Source organism: Archocentrus centrarchus, unplaced genomic scaffold (assembly GCF_007364275.1).
Source record: "Archocentrus centrarchus isolate MPI-CPG fArcCen1 unplaced genomic scaffold, fArcCen1 scaffold_40_ctg1, whole genome shotgun sequence".
Classification (NCBI taxonomy): Eukaryota; Metazoa; Chordata; class Actinopteri; order Cichliformes; family Cichlidae; genus Archocentrus; species Archocentrus centrarchus.
In genome coordinates this window covers 2,408,593-2,430,808 of record NW_022060266.1, presented here as the reverse complement: position 1 = coordinate 2,430,808, position 22,216 = coordinate 2,408,593, and the positions used below count along the sequence as shown (strand labels likewise).

The following is a 22,216-nucleotide window of genomic DNA, read 5'->3' as shown; positions in this document are numbered from 1 at the left end:
TCATTTCCTGTTTTATTTTGTTAGCTCTTGTCTCGTGTGTATTATGTTTAGTTGTGCGTCCCCTCTGTCTCATTCCAGTAGTTTGATTAGGTTCACTTGCTGTGTTGTGTTTTCCAACTAGCCCTCAGTTTTCTTCACTTCATTATCACGTCCTCCCTCTTTAGTAGTGTGTGTTTCCCTGTTCTGTGTTTTCAAGTCTCTTTTTCTGAGTAACCGGCTCTAAAGCGGTGATTTTCAAGTTTAAGTTGGTCTCCGGCGTCCTGTGTTTGTATCCACATCCTGCCTGCCACACTGCCAAACATGACACATGCTCCCATGAAGGCAATCAAATTTCTAAAAGGCCATTTCAAATATATGTATCTTTCCAGAGTAACTGTGGTAACAACTACTTCTGATTCATTTGGCAGCAGCAGTTATAATTAGAGCAAGGATAAGAAAGCTGCAGGGATATATTTCAGTCTCCAGTTCATTCTAATAAAATACATTTTTCTTCCCTCACTCCCTCCTCGTGCTATTTTCAATACTAAGCACAATATTTTTCTTTCAGCATCTATTTCCATTTTTCATCTCTCTTTGTGCTTTTTGTTCGTCTTTCACAATGGAACAGCCCACATCACAGCAGTGTCGGTACAGCACAAATATTCCTACAAAAACAACAGAACAAAGGCTCATATCAGTGCTGCATATAACATGACATTCATCATCCATCATAGTGATGCTGCTCATTGCTGTGTATAGGAGACATGTAAAGTCAACAGAAGCATAAACATCGTAGTTTTGACAGATATTCTGTCACCATGATATTGAATAAATATTTTGGTGTTCAGGAACTGATCGATGATTTTAATGTTGGGGCACTGTATTAATCTGTTAATACAGTGTCATATTTAAGACTGATATACAGAATCATCACAATGTTCAAATACCTTTATAGACAAAAGTGGTGAGTGGATTTGAATTGTCAGTAAGTCATTTGTTTTTAGTTTTATTACTACAAAACCATGTTTTCAAGGGGCCTCTATTTCCAGTCGAGTCACCATTGGTTTCTTTCAACCGCAACTATAATTTTTCTGCACATTAAACGAGTAGTTTTTGTATCCGACCTAACTTCAACCAAATCAACGGCACAACAGAAAAGAGTCTGTCATTTGCATTTCTGGAAAGACAAATGATGCTGCACTGCTGAGGCAGACCAGAAAGCATTTATGTGGGTCACGTTGGAAGACAAATGACTTTGGTTAATCGGTACAACCTGTTTCCTATCTTTCCTTTATTTTGGCCTGTCAGTTGCTGCCTTCAAAAAAAATACAGGAAATACATAACTAGCATAAAGAATATGAAATATTATGCTGCTGTCTTGAAGAAGCTGTGCATATCTTAAGCAAAGAGCTAAGAGGAGAAAACTTTAATTTGTTCCAGCTATCATCATGGAGAATCTGAGGTTATTGGACAATAAGAGGCCAAGCTTTGACTTCTGATTGAAGCCCAGAGGGAAAATAGTCTTTGTAGTATTATGTGTTTCACAAAAACATGGCTGCTTTCACACTTCCTGGACCACAGTCCAGCTACTTTAAAAAGTAAACACAAGCTCCTGGACCAGATAACATCCCAGGTCCTGCTCTTAAATCATGCACTCATGAACTGGCAGCTGTCTTCACAGACATCTTTAACCTCTCCCTGCTCTTTGTCTGTAGTCCAACATGCTTGAAAAGGACCACCATGATCCCTGTCCCAAAGAAACCTAATGTGAGCTGCCATAACGACTTACTCCACAGTAGCACTTACTCCATTGTAATGAAGTGCTTTGAGCGTATGGTCAAAGCTCACATCACATCTTTACTGCCTGCTACACTGGAGCCCTTTCAGCTCACCTACAGACCAAATAGATCCACAGAGGATGCAATAGGACTGGCTCTACACATCACCCTTTCCCACCTGGACCATAAGAACACATGGGCATACACACATATGTGCTATTATGGTCCTGATGCCCAGATCCCGAGTGATTCGGGATCTGGGCATCAGTGTCTAGTTATATAACTGGATCCTGGACTTTCTGACAGGCAGACCACAGGTGGTGCAGATTGGCAGTGTCACATCATCTACACTGATGCTCAGCACAAGGTTGTGTGCTCAGCCCCCTGCTGTACACCCTGTTTACCCATGATTGCACAGCCACATATAGCTCTAACACCATCATTAAGTTAGCAGACAAGAACACCATCATCGGCTGCATTTCAAAGATTCAAAGAGCTATATTGTCATTCTTCTCATGTGAAACATGACAGGAACAAAACTTAGTCTCCGAGGTCCCTCCAGTGCAAGCTGCCTTTTTTTTTAAAATATTAAGATCTTCACAAATAAATAGAATAATTTGAGAAATAGAATATATAGATAACTAACTACAGAGAAAAGTGATCTGGTACCTGAGCAGATCACACTGATATTGCACATCATATTGTCATGTATTGCACAGTCATCACCGACTTATTCCAGAGGGAGACGAGTCTGCTTACAGAGCAGAGGTGAGAGCCCTGACATCGTGGTGTCAGGACAACAACCTGCTGCTCAATGTCAAGCAAGACCAAGGAGTTCATTGTGGACTACATATTGAGGGGACAGAGGTGGAGAGAGTCAGCTGCTTCAGGTTCCTGGGGATCAACATCAGGGAGGAGGTGGACAAATGAGGCTTTAAGGAATTACAGGACTGCTTTGAATCTCTATATGGAGAGGGCATCAGCAGTTTGACTGGATGCATCACAAAATTTTAAGAACACACCGGTGGGACTGTATGTTGCTTTATGAACAACAAGCCGTGAATCACTAGTAACCTGAAAGAAGTGTTTAATGAAAAGAAGAAAGTCTGCAGGTCTGGGAACAGGGAAGACCTGAGAAGAGCGCAGCATGACCTAAGAGTGAAGTTGAGGAAATATAAAAACTCCCACAGGATGAACCTGGAAGCTAAACACCAGCAGAGCAGGTATGGGTGAGGGATGTTTGGAGCGATGTGAAGAAAATCAATGGGATGAAGGTGACAGACAGACAACCAACAGGCAGCCTGGAGTGAGCCAAATGTACCCAAACAATTTCTTCAATAGGCTGCATCCTCACAACACAACCCCAATACCTAGGAAGCTTTTGTGTTCTCCCCTTCTTCCCCCCCAAGTGAACTGTGGAGAGAAGGCCACTGAACATGTCATTCTGACAACCTTGTGCACCACTTACTGAACAGGCAGTGGAGCATTTGTCTAACAGGCTGATTGAGCCAAAAGGACAGATACAAGAAATCTATCATATCTCATGAAGTAACTCTTTGCAGTGCAACATCTGTCTAGCAGAGCATTATCTGTTCTCTCATGAAAACATTTTGTTTGAAATGTCACAGCTTTTCGCACACACACACTAAGACACTTTGTTGCACTGCACAGTCTGCTACATTTTAAACTGTTACACTGAACTACTTTAATTTGTCATCTTTGCTGTGCTGCTTTTACTACATTTAGTGAGCCATTTTGAATTTTGTTTGTCTTGTTGTTTTACAAATGTTTAACTTTATTTATGCTCTTATTTAAATTAATATTGTTTTCCTTTACTGTATTTTTTTTTCTTTTAACTCATTAAGATATTTGGTCATATTGTATTTTTTTTAATTGAACTATATTTTAACTACTGAAACATCAGAATTTCTTACTGTATGATTCAGTTACAGTGACAGCACTTGGTGGGATGTGGTCTAAGCAGTATAACGATGCATCATTATACTGCTTGACTCAGCCTGTGCTGTGTGCTGGCAATATCCCATCATGAGCTAAATCAGAGTTGATATCTGGCACACTTCTTATTCAAATATCAAAAATCAGTTGCAAAATGGAGTGATAGTGGCAGAGAATGTAGAGTGAAGTCTGGCAGCGTGGAGTGTGGAATGTTAGATTTTAGATGTGGACAACAAGGAGGATGGATTTACGTTTTAACAATCCACAAGATAAGCAATAAACAAAAACATAAGTGTAATCAATGCAGTATTAAAATGTATTTAAGTGAAGATTACATTAACACTAATGTAAAGGCTAAATTAAACAGCAAGAAAAATGGAACACATCAGTGACACGTGAGTGAAAATAAAGTGAAACATGAGGTGTAATAAAGTGTAATCTCATAACTGACAGGTTTGTCCATTATTCAATAACAATAAGAGATAAAATGCAACTGTAAAAAGAGGAAATATGACTGTAATAATTTAATGATAAACATACTGTGAAAACTTACATTCACAGTTTTATGGATTTAACTTTTTAATTAAAAAATATTTTTGTATTACACATGTAACTACTGCACTGTAGGGCTGAGTGATAAGGAAAAAAAATCAAATCACTATTTCTGTCAAGCTTAAAGGCTCCTTCTTAAAGATGCCTTCGCCTAAGTGAAGATCTAAAGTTAAATTTGATTTAAAAATTATTAAGTTGGACATGATAAATGTACTGTAGAATTAATTATACAACTGTGTTTTAAATAATTGACATAGGTATATAAACTGAAATCTTTCTGACCTCTCTAAGGTGTTAGAGAAAACACAACCAAAAAGGAAAACCAATTTTTGGTTATTTCCAAATAAATAAAGTATTAATACAAAAACTACAAAAAACAGAAAACTATTCTGTATCAATTTTTTGTCTATATCCCCAGAAATTAAATAAACTTTCAAATGTAAAGGAAGGGAAACATAAACAAGCTGACATAAGCAACAAGACAAAAAAGAAAAACTTAAAAATTTAACTTTAAAAAGGCACAATGTGGACGTGGCAGTGAGGCTTATATGTACAACTTGACCACAAATCTCATGTGGTAGCAAAATATAACACACTTTTGCAGCTGTTCAACTGGCTCTCTACACTCAGTGTTCAGCTGGGGAGGTGCCATCAGAGAGAAATGTTTATGGCCAGTGAGCTGTTAACGAGTGTCAATTACTATAATCATCCGCTTAAATCCGGCATTATGCTTACTGGCATCATGTTTTTCCAAAAAAGTATGTTGTTGCATTTGTGATATCATTGTGTCTCTTTGTTTTCTGTTGTAAGGCAGGGTACTGTAGGAAGTGTCTGGGACTGTAAAATGTTCATTGCCTTAGTGATGGGACAGTCGCGAATGAGCCGGCTCTAAGAGTGAACAACGGGAGCCGTTTCCTTTTTCTTTTCATTCGTTCATTTCCTTTTTTTTTTGTGGAAGCCGCACGTGATTGCTTAAGATGAATGGTAGCATATGATCGTCTACACTGAGCGGGAGGGGAGGGTCCACACTGTGCAGTGAGTAAACAAACACCAGAGAGGGAGGGGCTCCTGCAAAATGCGCTCGGAGACAGGAAAGAGCCAGAGGAAGTTGCGCGTTACATAGAGGCTACACACGGGAACGGTGAGGAAAATGAGTGACGGAAAGCGTAGCAAAGACTGGAAACATTTCAACCTTATACCTCCAAACATATAAGGTTGAAATGTTTCCAGTTAGAATACCATCTGGAAGGCCTGGGTTCGATTCCACCTTGGCCCAGGCCTCTCCCTCTCTCTGTGTGGAGTTTGCATGTTCTCCCCGTGCTTGCGTGGGTTTCCTCCGGGTACTCCGGTTTCCTCCCACATTCCAAAGACATGCACTTACTGGGGTTAGGTTAATTGGCTAATCTAAATTGCCCATAGGTGTGAATGAGTGTGTGAAAGGTTGTCTGTCACTCCGTGTTGGCCCTGCAACAGGCTGGCGACCTGTTCAGGGTGTACCCTGCCTCTCGCCCTATGACAGCTGGGATAGGCTCCAGCCCCCCCGCGACCCTTAACAGGATGTGCGGAAGCGAATGGATGGATGGATGGACCTCCAAACATGTTGAACGAGGTACAACGTACTTCAAAAGTGCCGGTTTGCAGACTTCCGGTCACAAATACCGTAATACCACTACATGACTGTGAAGTGTAATTTCTGAGCTTTTGGGAACCGTTTGAATTTTTTCAATAGCACGAATGGTCGCAGAGTTACGGTGAAAAGCCAGCTGATCAAGGTCCTTGGACCAGCTGACTCTGCGGCTATGTTTTAATCAGCTGTTCGTGGCTTGTAAGGTCAGGAAACCTGCGATTCAGCAGCGATCGCCTGGCGTTAAAGGATTAATCTGATAGAGTGTCGACTGCAAATTTAAAATTTAATATCGAGCAGGCTGCACAAACAGCCTACATAGGTATACTGTATAGGAATTGTTCATCCCTCAGTGTAATTAGAAGAACAAAACAGGGCAGGTCATTAGGCAGGAGAAATAGGATCAACTCCTCAAAGGCCCTTGTCTTTTCTGATTTCCAATCTTTTGTTTTATAATTTGTATTTGGAGCACTCTATTATATGTTGAGTATATAAAGAAATATTTGATATAAGCCTAATGTATGTTTTTACATTAGTAATTCATTTTACACTTTTTTTAAAATTAAAATCTAAGGAGCCATTTGGGAGCCGAAAGAGCCGGCTCTTCTTTGGGAGCTGAGCCTAAAGAGCCGGCTCTTCTTTGGGAGCTGAGCCTAAAGAGCCGGCTCTTCTTTGGGAGCTGAGCCTAAAGAGCCGGCTCTTCTTTGGGAGCTGAGCCTAAAGAGCCGGCTCACTGAAAAAAGCCGGAATTCCCATCACTACATTGCATTGTGTCACCTGTGAGTATGCAAGGATGGCACTGCTTCAGATGGTATAAATGATTTGTGGTGTTACCTGCTTCTTTGTAGACTAAAGAGGCCAAAACATCTCCACACTACAGGAAGTCTTGGTAGCTCTACTCCAACCACATGCTTTCCTTATCTTGGCCTTTTGTGCTGTCTGTGAAAACATGGATGTATCCTTATCTTTAATCTTTAATGTATAATTATTCGTGTTTTTTTACTTATTATTCCACTGTATACTGGAACAGTGAAACAAATGCTGAAAGTGAAAGACAAAGAATAACTGGTTATCGTATAGAGTGGAAAATAAATGTGCTGTGTTACTGATATTTAAAAATAAAATTAGTCACACTTCCTGGGGAAAATGTTGTTTTAAAAAATAGCCCAATATTGGTTATTGCATCTGCAAATCATCATCAGTATCATTATATTTTGGTCTAAACTGGTGCAGCAGTCTTCTGGTTCTGTGCCCACAGCCCCCCCATCCCCAGCTGTTTGGCCTATGGCATTATTTGTTTACTTCCACTTTCCAGATGAGTGCATTGCGTGGTGGGAAAGCAGTCTACAGTCTGCTGGCGCTTCAGCAACCAATTGTTGGCTTTCATTAACTCAAACATGCTGTCACACAATAATGATGATGATATCTGCAGAGTGCTGACCTGTAAGACACTGGCCGTGTTCCATTTAACAACACAAGACAAAGTGACTTCTCTGCTGCGGTTCACAATAATCTCAACTAACTACAGAAACATTAACTACAGAAACACTAACTACAGAAACACTAACTACAGAAACACTAACTACAGAAACACCGACTACAGAAACACTGACTACAGAAACACTAACTACAGAAACACTGACTATAGAAACACTGACTACACAAACACTAACTACAGAAACACTAACTACAGAAACACTAACTATAGAAACACTGACTACACAAACACTAACTACAGAAACACTAACTACAGAAACACTAACTACAGAAACACTGACTACAGAAACACTAACTACAGAAACACTGACTACAGAAACACTAACTACAGAAACACTAACTATAGAAACACTGACTACAGAAACACTAACTACAGAAACACTGACTACACAAACACTAACTACACAAACACTAACTACACAAACACTAACTATAGAAACACTGACTACAGAAACACTAACTACAGAAACACTGACTACACAAACACTAACTACACAAACACTAACTACAGAAACACTAACTACAGAAACACTGACTACAGAAACACTAACTACAGAAACACTGACTACAGAAACATTAACTACAGAAACACTGACTACACAAACATTAACTACAGAAACACTAACTACAGAAACATTAACTACAGAAACATCAACTACAGAAACACTAACTACACAAACATCAACTACAGAAAAACTAACTACAGAGACATTAACTACAGAAACACTAACTACAGAAACATTAACTACAGAAACACTAACTACAGAAACATTAACTACAGAAACACTAACTACAGAAACATTAACTACAGAAACACTAACTACAGAAACATTAACTACAGAAACACTAACTACAGAAACATTAACTACAGAAACACTGACTACACAAACACTAACTACAGAAACACTAACTACAGAAACACTGACTACAGAAACATTAACTACAGAAACACTAACTACAGAAACATTAACTACAGAAACACTGACTACACAAACACTAACTACAGAAACACTGACTACACAAACACTAACTACAGAAACACTAACTACAGAAACACTAACTACAGAAACACTGACTACAGAAACACTAACTACAGAAACACTGACTACACAAACACTAACTACAGAAACATTAACTACAGAAACACTAACTACAAAAACACTAACTTCAGAAACACTAACTACAGAAACACTGACTACAGAAACACTGACTACACAAACACTAACTACAGAAACACTAACTACAGAAACACTAACTACAGAAACACTAACTACAGAAACACTGACTACACAAACACTAACTACAGAAACACTAACTACAGAAACACTAACTACAGAAACATTAACTACAGAAACACTAACTACAGAAACACTAACTACAGAAACACTGACTACAGAAACACTAACTACAGAAACACTAACTACAGAAACATCGACTACAGAAACACTAACTACAGAAACATTAACTACAGAAACACTAACTACAGAAACACTGACTACAGAGACATTAACTACAGAAACACTAACTACAGAAACACTGACTACAGAAACACTAACTACAGAAACACTGACTACAGAAACACTAACTACAGAAACACTAACTACAGAAACACTAACTACAGAAACACTGACTACAGAAACACTAACTACAGAAACACTGACTACACAAACACTAACTACACAAACACTAACTACACAAACACTAACTATAGAAACACTGACTATAGAAACACTAACTACAGAAACACTAACTACACAAACACTAACTACACAAACACTAACTACAGAAACACTAACTACAGAAACACTGACTACAGAAACACTAACTACAGAAACACTAACTACAGAAACACTGACTACAGAAACATTAACTACAGAAACACTAACTACACAAACATTAACTACAGAAACACTAACTACAGAAACATTAACTACAGAAACATCAACTACAGAAACACTAACTACACAAACATCAACTACAGAAAAACTAACTACAGAGACATTAACTACAGAAACACTAACTACAGAAACATTAACTACAGAAACACTAACAACAGAAACATTAACTACAGAAACATTAACTACAGAAACATTAACTACAGAAACACTAACAACAGAAACATTAACTACAGAAACACTAACTACAGAAACATTAACTACAGAAACACTGACTACACAAACACTAACTACAGAAACACTAACTACAGAAACACTGACTACAGAAACATTAACTACAGAAACACTAACTACAGAAACATTAACTACAGAAACACTGACTACACAAACACTAACTACAGAAACACTAACTACAGAAACACTAACTACAGAAACACTGACTACAGAAACACTAACTACAGAAACACTGACTACACAAACACTAACTACAGAAACATTAACTACAGAAACACTAACTACAAAAACACTAACTTCAGAAACACTAACTACAGAAACACTGACTACAGAAACACTGACTACACAAACACTAACTACAGAAACACTAACTACAGAAACACTGACTACAGAAACACTAACTACAGAAACACTGACTACACAAACACTAACTACAGAAACACTAACTACAGAAATACTAACTACAGAAACATTAACTACAGAAACACTAACTACAGAAACACTGACTACAGAAACACTGACTACACAAACACTAACTACAGAAACACTAACTACAGAAACATCGACTACAGAAACACTAACTACAGAAACATTAACTACAGAAACACTAACTACAGAAACACTGACTACAGAGACATTAACTACAGAAACACTAACTACAGAAACACTAACTACAGAAACACTAACTACAGAAACACTAACTACAGAAACACTAACTACAGAAACACTAACTACAGAAACACTAACTACAGAAACACTGACTACAGAAACACTAACTACAGAAACACTGACTACACAAACACTAACTACACAAACACTAACTACACAAACACTAACTATAGAAACACTGACTATAGAAACACTAACTACAGAAACACTGACTACACAAACACTAACTACACAAACACTAACTACAGAAACACTAACTACAGAAACACTGACTACAGAAACACTAACTACAGAAACACTAACTACAGAAACACTGACTACAGAAACATTAACTACAGAAACACTGACTACACAAACATTAACTACAGAAACACTAACTACAGAAACATTAACTACAGAAACATAAACTACAGAAACACTAACTACACAAACATAAACTACAGAAAAACTAACTACAGAGACATTAACTACAGAAACACTAACTACAGAAACATTAACTACAGAAACACTAACAACAGAAACATTAACTACAGAAACACTAACTACAGAAACATTAACTACAGAAACACTAACAACAGAAACATTAACTACAGAAACACTAACTACAGAAACATTAACTACAGAAACACTGACTACACAAACACTAACTACAGAAACACTAACTACAGAAACACTAACTACAGAAACATTAACTACAGAAACACTAACTACAGAAACATTAACTACAGAAACACTGACTACACAAACACTAACTACAGAAACACTGACTACACAAACACTAACTACAGAAACACTAACTACAGAAACACTAACTACAGAAACACTGACTACAGAAACACTAACTACAGAAACACTGACTACACAAACACTAACTACAGAAACACTAACTACAGAAACACTAACTACAAAAACACTAACTTCAGAAACACTAACTACAGAAACACTGACTACAGAAACACTGACTACACAAACACTGACTACAGAAACACTAACTACAGAAACACTGACTACAGAAACACTAACTACAGAAACACTGACTACACAAACACTAACTACAGAAACACTAACTACAGAAACACTAACTACAGAAACATTAACTACAGAAACACTAACTACAGAAACACTGACTACAGAAACACTGACTACACAAACACTAACTACAGAAACACTAACTACAGAAACATCGACTACAGAAACACTAACTACAGAAACATTAACTACAGAAACACTAACTACAGAAACACTGACTACAGAAACACTGACTACACAAACACTAACTACAGAAACACTAACTACAGAAACACTAAATACAGAAACATCAACTACAGAAACACTGACTACACAAACACTAACTACAGAAACACTGACTACAGAAACACTAACTACAGAAAAATTAACTACAGAAACATCAACTACAGAAACACTAACTACACAAACATTAACTACAGAACCACTAACTACAGAGACATTAACTACAGAAACACTAACTACAGAAACATCAACTACAGAAACACTAACTACACAAACATCAACTACAGAAACACTAACTACAGAGACATTAACTACAGAAACACTAACTACAGAAACATTAACTACAGAAACACTAACTACAGAAACATTAACTACAGAAACACTAACTACAGAAACATTAACTACAGAAACACTGACTACACAAACACTAACTACAGAAACACTAACTACACAAACATCAACTACAGAAACACTAACTACACAAACACTAACTACAGAAACATTAACTACAGAAACACTAACTACACAAACATCAACTACAGAAACACTAACTACAGAGACATTAACTACAGAAACACTAACTACAGAAACATTAACTACAGAAACATCAACTACAGAAACACTAACTACAGAAACATTAACTACAGAAACACTAACTACAGAAACATTAACTACAGAAACATCAACTACAGAAACACTAACTACACAAACACTAACTACATAAACACTAACTACAGAAACACTAACTACAGAAACACTAACTACACAAACACTAACTACAGAAACACTAACTACAGAAACACTAACTACACAAACACTAACTACAGAAACACTAACTACAGAAACATTAACTACAGAAACACTAACTACAGAAACATTAACTACAGAAACATCAACTACAGAAACACTAACTACACAAACACTAACTACACAAACATCAACTACAGAAACACTAACTACACAAACATCAACTACAGAAACACTAACTACAGAGACATTAACTACAGAGACATTAACTACAGAAACACTAACTACAGAAACATTAACTACAGAAACACTAACTACAGAAACACTAACTACAGAAACATTAACTACAGAAACACTAACTACAGAAACATTAACTACAGTAACACTAACTACAGAAACACTAACTACAGAAACATTAACTACAGAAACACTAACTACAGAAACATTAACTACAGAAACACTAACTACAGAAACACTAACTACAGAAACACTAGTGGCTGCACTGTAAATAATCCAGACTATGACTTTTTTTATTGCTACCATGAGAAAACCACCTAAGTACAAATATGGGAATGTGTTATTGTCTTTCTTTTATTTTATATCTAGTAATGGATGTGTTGTAGTTGTGCTTGCAACAAAAAAGACTAAGCAAAGCTAGACAGTAACTATGTGATGTAATTCAGAATAAATGAAACCGTTTTTCATGTGAAAAGGACAGTGAAAGGTTCCACTGCCTGCAGCAACTATGTATATACCATAAAATATCCTCAACTGTACCTAAAGTACCATGGGGGGAAAAAAAACAACTGCAGTTTATCAACTGGCCACTTTTGGCTCTAAAAGAGAGTCAGTCCACAGAGAGTCCCTGTTAAAATGATATTAACTGGGGAAATGAATAAAATAATTATGCTTAAAGCTTGATACAAAAAAAAAAAAAAAAACTTAAGGTGCACTTTTAAACTTGGTTGAGCCTTAATATTTGGAGCTTGGTCACTGACAGGTGGTGGCCAGGTGTAGCTGCCAGGTGGGCTAGGCTTGCGCTTAGCTACTTCAAATCACTGAGCCTGAACACCATTTGTGATGTTGTTTCCTTTAAATGCAGTTATTTGGCAAATAATAACAAACAATATTACTTGTAATAAAATATCAGCCAAGAGGTTTGCACTTGGTTTTGGTGGAGTGAAGTTCCAGTATTTTATTTGCATGTTAGTTACCACTAATAAGCACATATCAGTGTCTGTGTGATGCATGCATACGGTATCTTGAAAGTGACTTCTGGACAAGGTAGGAGGCAGCTGGAGAAACTATACTAGAGCAATGTCGCCAACCCTGATAGCATCAGTCTCCAGAGGTGGGAAGTAACGAAGTACAAATACTTCGTTACTGTACTTAAGTAGATTTTTCAGGTATCTGTACTTTACTTAAGTATTTATTTTTCTGAGTACTTTTTACTTTTACTCCCTACATTTTTACACAAGTATCGGTACTTTCTACTTCTTACATTTTCAAACAGACTCGTTACTTTTTAACACGTCAGAGAGAAGTTTGCATTTCCGGTCAGTGCGCCGTCAAACATCAAACGATCTGAGCCTAAACGGAGGAATAATAACACACAAGAGACAATCGTACTGGTGTATCCTCCATCATCGGGGCTTATCTCGTACAAAGGGATTAAATACGCAAACCCATATAATTAATGTATCATTTATAGCGCTAAAATCGGGCCGGACCGAGTCCGTAAGTTGCGCTGCGGCACATAAACAGCTTAGCTAGCGCTACTGAAGAGGAGCGAGCACGAAGGGAGTAACGTGTGGCAGGTAAATGCAACGTTTCTAAATGCTCATCAAATATCAGCAAACACACAAAGTGTGTGCAGTTTGTCACACAGTGTGTCTGCTAGCTAAAAGAAGAGATGCTGCATTTCAGGGAGAGCAAAGAGAGAGAAGTTCACTCAGAGATGGAGAAAGAGGACAGGAGAGGAAGAAGAGAGGTTAGATTTAAAGGTAAGGACTGGAAAATAAACTGAAGTATGCTGACTTTGTGTAATTCAAAGATTCTATGAAAATACTGCAGTTTAGTGTGTAATAAATTGGTTAGCTTGTTGTACTGTATTTACAGTAAAGCTCTGTGTTCATGGTCAGAGTTACAGGTTACATCAGTGCAGCAGAGATGAGTCTGAATCAAAGCTGCTGATGCTGAGATTCATTCACTGAATCCAACATTTCTACAGCCTGTATGCTGTCAGTGCAGGGGATGGAGATCAGCTCAGATAGCTGTGAAATACTGGGTTACATCTTTGTGAATTCAGTTCATCCACACAGAGCAGTAAACCTCAGAGCAGCAGCAGCAGGTCAGCTGATCACAGCCTGCACACCAACATCATTTACTGCAGCTACAATAGAAAGCTGTGGTTCTTCTCCCCATGCAGAGACACTACAGCTGATCTTAGGGTTCCTCCACCTTCTGAATCCCACTGTAACCCCTGAGTATCCTCATGTTGGTGTTTAGGTGGAGGCACAGTCACCCTCTACTATGGAGGACACAGAGAACAGAGCTGTGTTTAAATTCCCTTTCACAGTTTGTGTCCTACAGAACAGATTCAAGCTGAGTGCATTCATTAGGATTAAAATTTAGATTGGAATAATGTTTGCATTCTCATGTAATATTATTTTATATTATTACAATAATATATAACGAGGTTCGGTTAGTTTTACACAAAAATAGCATTTAGAAACATCCTCCAAAGAACTACTTTTACTTTCTTACTTTGAGTACATTTCAGAGCCTGTACTTTTTTACTTTTACTTAAGTAGAGAAGTTGAACCAGTACTTCGACTTTTACTAAAGTATTTTTTAACATAAGTACTTGTACTTCTACTTAAGTACAGAATGTCAGTACTTTTGCCACCTCTGTCAGTCTCTAGGTTTTTAGGACCTGGCCTAGCCAGCTGTCTCTGATCCTGAGTCACATTTACAACCTGTATCTGAAACATGAGAAAAATGAATGGATGGATGGATGGATGGAAAATATCCAGTCTAGTTCAAGTACTGAAGAAGTAAACCACATCAGAGCTTAATGTCTATCTATTTGGCAAATTGAATTGAACTGATCATCATTCCAGGGTTTTGAGTTCCTTTTGAGTTTGTATCCTCATCTATTTATGAGAAAATTTCCAGTTGGGTTCATCAAGCCTCTATTTAAGATAAGATAAGATAAGATAAGATAAGATAAGATAAGATAAGATAAGATAAGATAAAACTTTAATGATCCCACGACAGGGAAATTTGCGCATTACAGCAGCTCAGTACTATCAGCAGCTATTTAGTATATTCAGTCTGTTTAGTATTTAGTAGTCTTTCTTAGTTCTTGCTATTTTTGTGATTTGGTTTCTGCTAGTGTTTAGAGTTGCTGTTCATATTTTTTCCCTTGTATTTTGTTTATTTATCTTATGTTTTTGTACTTCTTTTTGTCAAGTGGCTGTGTATTAGTGTTCTGCCTCTGTGATTGCTTAGTTATTTCCTGTTTTTCCTGTGTCTTCAGTTTTACTTCTTGTGTGAATACTTTGATTGGTTCCAGCCAAATCTCATTGCACTCATCTGTCCACTTCCCTAGATTATCTTCTGTGTGTATGCACACTACTCAAAAATATTAAAGGAACACTTTAAAAACATCAGATCAGATGAGGGAAAAAAGGTCACTGATAATGGACTGGGTAATGTGTTAGGAACAAAACGGTATCACATTGTTTGATGGAAATGAAAGTTACCAGCCCACAGAGGGCTGAATTCAAAGACACCTTGAAAATCAAAGTGAAAAAAATGATGCAGCAGGGTAGTCTATTTTGCTGAAATTTCATTTCAGCAACTCAAAATGTTACTCAGTAGTTTGCTCCCACATGCTTATATGTTTGCCTGACAGTGTCTGGGTATGACACTAATGAGACAACGGATGGTCCTCTCACTAGGATCTGAACCAAGGCCTCATTGAGCTGCTGGACAGTCTATCCAGGATCTTCCAGGAGCTGCCTGCATACTCTGGCCACATGAAGCCAGGAACTATTATGCAGCAGGAGTAAATCAGAACCCACTGCACCAGCGTAGGGTCTGATAGTGGGTCCAAGGATTTCATCCTGTTACCTAATGGCAGTCAGGGTGCAGTTGCCTGGCTTGTAGAGGTCTGTGTGTCCCTCGATGGATATGCCTCCCCAGATCATCACTGATCGACCAACAAACCAGTCAGACTGAATGATGTTACAGGCAGCAAAACATTATTCTCCAGACCCTTTCACGTCTGTCACATGTGCTCAGGATGAACCTGCTCTCATCTGTGTAAAGCACAGGGCGCCAGTGGTGGACCTGCAATTCTGCTATTCTCTGGCAAATGTCATCCACAGTGACTCTACAGTGCCAGGCTGTGAGCTCAGGGCCCACCAGTGGATGTTGGGCCCTCAGGCCACCCTCATGAAGTTTGTTTCTGTCACACCTGTGGCTGCTGGAGGTCATTTTATAGGTCTCTGTGAGTGCTCACCCTGTTCCTCTAGTGCACCTGTTCTCCATTTCATCAACACCAAATCAGCTGAAACTGATTAACAAACTTCTCTGCTACTTAAATGCTACGTAATTGTTTTGAGAAGTCCAAAGTAACCCCCCCCCCCCCCCCGCCCGCTTCTAGAAGATTTGTGCATTTGATGCACTTTGGACCACATATCAACTTGTATTTAAGGTGCATTTTAAGTTCACTTTTGCCTGTTTTGGAATTCTTGCATATGGGTTATTTTCCTGCGTCTACTGTGACACAGACTGATTCAGTCATGCTATCACCCTCTATTATACAATATATCTGTCTGACAGAGAGGCATCTGCCAGATAATATTATTTCATCACCATTTCAACTGCTGCAATAAAATTTCCCAAATACGGGATAAATAAAGTATTTCTCATTTCTCAAATAAGGATGTAGTGGTATTCTATCAGGGCAAGCAAATCTGTTTGTCCAGGAAGTTCAGTTAAAATCTACCAAGTGAAAGTGAGTTCTCTCTTTTCATCTCAAACAGGTTTCTGTCCCAGTTCCTCCCCTTGCCTGCCATCTTATAGCTGCAATTGGCGATTGTCTCTGGAAGCAGGCTTGACTCTGAATCTGTCCTGTAATTTTCATGGGCATGTGCACATCCTGTTAACAATGACTTGAGTTTTTCAAGCTGAGAGGTTAGCAGCCTTTTCTAGTTGTTTGCATAAGTGCACTGGATACCCTGCTGGGAGACTAGGGTGCTAGACAAGTTGCTGCTAGCTCTGCTTTCACTGCTCTGAGATCAGTTAAGTTACCATCTGTGCATTTTTACTAAAGGAATGACTCTAAAATTGATAAATGTTTTAGATGATAACTACAGAAGTAATAAGATTTTACACTTCTTCAGGAAGTCAGCCAGGAAGGAGTGCAGAAAGGTGAAAATGTCCAGGAAGAATGCAAGAAGATGCACGAGGCTGTCAGCATAGTTATAATACAGCATGTGTATAGCGAGTCAGTTTAAACAATTCATGCTGACAGGTGGACTTCAGCCTGACAGCGTGACAGACTAGACAAATGCATGTTTGAGAACTTAGAACAAAGGACTGGCACGTGTTTGTCCTTAAATCTTAAAGTCCAGTCAGTCTGAGTTACTGGTTGTGACAGATGAACAGACGCATGGGCAGATGGACCCATGCTGATGCATTTAATGACTCCCATGATTCTTATAAATTCATGAAGTATTATAAGTAAAGATCTTCCAACATCGCTGTCGCTCAGTGGGACCTACAATTATAAACTGAATTTTGCTTACTGTAATTTGCATGATTACAAGCTCATGAGAGAAAAGGGAAAAGTAAGCGTTTCTTTGTGTATTACACGTGACTTGAACCTATTCTTCTGTGAGCACTCGATGTGGTCTGAGCTGTCGGAGGAGAGATACAGCTTCTGCTACTCTGTTTTACAGTCAGTTAACATCACTAAAAACAGCCTGACACGTCTGACTGCTGCACTTTCTCATCATAAACACGTTTCGGAGCACCTCTTTAGCGCTCCTTCTCATCGCTAAAATGTCTCTCATTTCCTTCTGCATGGCTGCATCCTCCTTCATACCTTTTTAAAAATGTGCATGCACAGGCGATACAGGGGGAAATTTCTGGAGGAAAGAGGAGTGTCAGTGCTGATCAGTATTGACTGTGTTTAATGCGTGGTGACTACTCTAGGATCCATATTTAACTCTGCATGAATATTTCATCTCTTCTAAAAATTTATTATGGGGCCATCTGGGAGTCTCCTGAGCATAAAACAGATTGGTCCACCTGTGATAAATATCCTTACAAAGGAACGGCCCTTCAACCGTCCCCTTCCCGACTCTCCTTCTAATCCATTGCCACCGACAAGGAAGAAGAGTTCCTTTTACCAGGCTATCAATCATAATTGGCCATGTAGATGTTAAAGTGATTCCTAAAGATGGTCGATCCATGGTGCAGCATGATGGGAGTAATGGCTGATGAGTCACTGAGCTGCTGACAGTCAGGGTCAAGGTTAATGCCATCACTTATTTACGTTCAATTAAATTTGGAGAACACAGAGGAAGATTAAAGCAGGTCTGCAAGCAAAGGTTCTAATGTTGTTCAGGAATGTGGAGAAGCTCATGCATACTGCTGCTGCCTCCCTATCAACACATCCATGGATGTAAATATGGGGAAGTGAAGACAGTAGAAATTGTCTTTATTATTAGATACATGATAATTCACCCACTTCTAAATGATTTATGCTAAAGAAGAGTCCATTCCATTCTCTGTGTAATTAATTGTATTCTTCACATACTGTATATACCAACGCCATGTGGTATAGCTGCCACAGAATTAGTTCAGAGTAATTAATTTGAGAATGGGAACAAATGTCTTAAGTTACTATCTGTGCTATAGAGGATCACAGCGGGAAATCTCTGTGCCCCTTCTTCTGCTCTCACTGTATCAATTCTCAGAACAACTAAATCAGCAGATAAATCTGGCTCTATGCTTCAGAGGCATTCACATGCGCTGATTAAGACCCTGATTTAGAAAAAATAAGTGGCCTTTCATTCTGGAGGCAAAGGGAAGCCAGGTTCCCCGTATTTTTTCAGTTCTTAGTTGTCATTTTAATAAAAAGCTTTTGTTTCACACATTCCATAATTCTTATTTGCTGCTGCTGTTTTCTCTTTCTAATTTCCTACTGAGACCTTGGCTGTAAGAAACAATGAATCAAACAGTTCTCCTCTAAATATCAGGCAGGAAGTATGCAGTGAAACACCATCCTGGACTCAGGGCCGTATTACCGACCGGGCGAGTGGGGCTGGCGCCCCGGGGCCCATGGATCCAGGGGGCCCAGGGGGGGCCCAACAACAATCCAGATACCGATGTCGATGCTGATTGCGATAGAGCCCTCTATTCTAGGATCTTCTTTAGTTGTACTTCTTTAGTCTATAAGGGTTAACTGAAATGGGCTGGGGGGAGTGACAGCAGTCAGAGGGCCCTCGGCCACAGGACATAGGAACCAGAGGGCCCCTGGGCCATGTCGTACAGCAACCAGAGGGCCCCTAGGCCACGGAGGACGGCAATCAGAGTGCCCCTGGGCCACGGGGGATGGCAAAGGGCCCCTGAACCACGGGATATGGCAACCAGAGGGCCCCTGGGCCACGGGGGACGGCAATCAGAGGGCCCCTGGGCCACGGGGGACGGCTATCAAAGGGCCCCTGAGCCACGGGATATGGCAACCAGATGGTCCCTGGGCCATGCAGTACGAAAACCAGAGGGCCCCTGGGCCACAGAATATGGCAACCAGAGGGCCCCTGGAGCATGGGGGACGACAACCAGAGGATCCCTGGGCCATGAGGAACGGCAGCCATTGTAAGAGAAAAACCAATATGGATTTTCCAGTGGACTCAGTCCTGCTAAAAATCACAGAAAGTCGCAATTGGCTCTCTGAAAAGTCGCTTAAAGTCACCAGATGACATCATGACATTACGTATGATGTCACAGCACCATGCACGCAATGCCAATCTCTAGAAAACGTGTGGGGACGGTTATGTCTGTAGTAGAAGAAGACAGTGCTAGCGGATTTTTATAGATCAGAGCTAATCTGCAGCACTGATTCACCGTTAGAAATGCTTCTGACAGCGGCGCAAAGCTACAGTTATGTTGAGAACAATGATTTTTGTCACTTTAAAGACGAGCAGCCAGATTCACCAAAAGGTTGCGAAAGTTGCTAAATGTTTTTTTGTCGTTAGGGACGCCCACAAGTGCGGACGTTTTTCCTTTCCAAAACCCCGCCACTCTGAACGGGGTTAGGGTTAGGGTAAGGGGGTAGGGATATGCACCCCCGGTTTCGGGTTTCGGAGTAGCGGGGTTTCGTAATGGAGAGGTGTAACCCCCACAAGTCACTAAATCTAACGGCAAAGTTTCTCAATTGACAACACCTGCTTCGTGACCACAACGTATCCTGGGCCTAAAGCTGGCCCCAGTAGAGAGCTAGTAGAACTTGTATCTATTTTCTGTGGGAAGTGATTTCGATGGTGATTCACTTGTCATGATACCTATTAGTTGTCTTCAGGGAGAGTAATAGACAAGTAGACATTCACCTTCGGAACACCAGGTTTTGTACCACTTCACTTTGTAGATTACGCTTCCATATGTCCCACAGTTAAGTCAAAATTGAATCTAATATTCTTAAATCCATTTATCGAAACTTCTATCAATATTATTTTATTAATATCTCACATATCAGATTTAGCCACCAACAATTTGTTTAAAAGCTCATAGACATTTACATAATATTATAACTGTATTGGAATAAATTATATTGTACTTATGTCATTGAAAGAGCAACTGTATTTTTTCAGTGAACAAATTTGGATTTCCAATGTCGATTTTCCAGTGGACTCAGTATTGTTAAGAAAATCACAGAAAGTTGTTATTGACTCTCTCAAAAGTCGCTAGAAGTCGCCAGATAAAGTCATGACATTATGTATAATGTCACAGCGTTATAACGGGTGCACGGCTACGACTATCCTACAAGAAGGCAGTGGGATTCATGTCGCTATTGCGACATGCTGCTATGCCGACAATTGATGTCTATTGTCGGCATAGCGATATGTGCCTAACCCAAAACTATTCCTAACCTTAACCATCAGTGAAGAAGTGTCGGAATAGCGACATGTCGACATAGCGGGATGTCGGAATAGGTATTGCTAACCAAGGCAGTGCTAGCAGCTTTTTACAGATCAGAGCTAATCTGCTGCCCTATTTCTCCATTAGAATGGCTTCTGACGCAGGGCTACAGTTGTGTTGAAAAATAATGCTTTTGTCACTTAAAAGACAAGTAGCCAGATTCGCCTTAAAATCGCCAAAGTCAATAGATGGTTTCTTTTATCGCTAGAGATGCGCACAAGTTACTAGACCTAGCAACACTGTCGCTTTGTGACCACCGCATATCCTGGGCCTAACGCTGGCCCCAGTAGAGAGCTAGCAGAACTTGTATCTATATTCTGTGGGAAGTGATTTCGCTCCTGCACAATATTGTTTGCACACAAAATGACATGGTGATTCACTTGTCATTATAACCTATTAGTTCTCCTCGGGGAGAGTAATACACCAGTAGATATTCACCTTAAGAACACAAGGTTTTGTACCTCTCAACTTTGCAGATTTCGCTTGCATATGTCCATATGAACAAATTTGGATGTCCAATATGGATTTTCCTGTGGAAATCACAGAAAGTCACTATTGGCTCTCTGAAAAATCGCCAGATGACGTCATGACGTGACATATGACGGCAAAGCGTCATACACAACGCTCATCTCTAGAAAACGTGCATGCATGGCTGCGTTCATAATGCAAAAGGGCAATGCTAGCAATTTTTAAAGATTAGAGCTAATCTGCAGCACTATTTCACCATGAGAAACACTTCTGATAGCAGCACAGAGTTACATTTATGCTGAAAAACAATGACTATGCCGGGTGCATGTCGCTATTGCCATTGATTTCTA

General features: G+C 39.3%; 1 protein-coding gene across 1 annotated transcript in view; it reads right to left on the bottom strand.

Moving 5' to 3' along the window:
* LOC115776876 (glutamate receptor ionotropic, kainate 2) overlaps positions 1–22,216 on the bottom strand; it is a 413,631-nt gene that overhangs the window by 268,477 nt on the left and 122,938 nt on the right. The window lies entirely within an intron of this gene.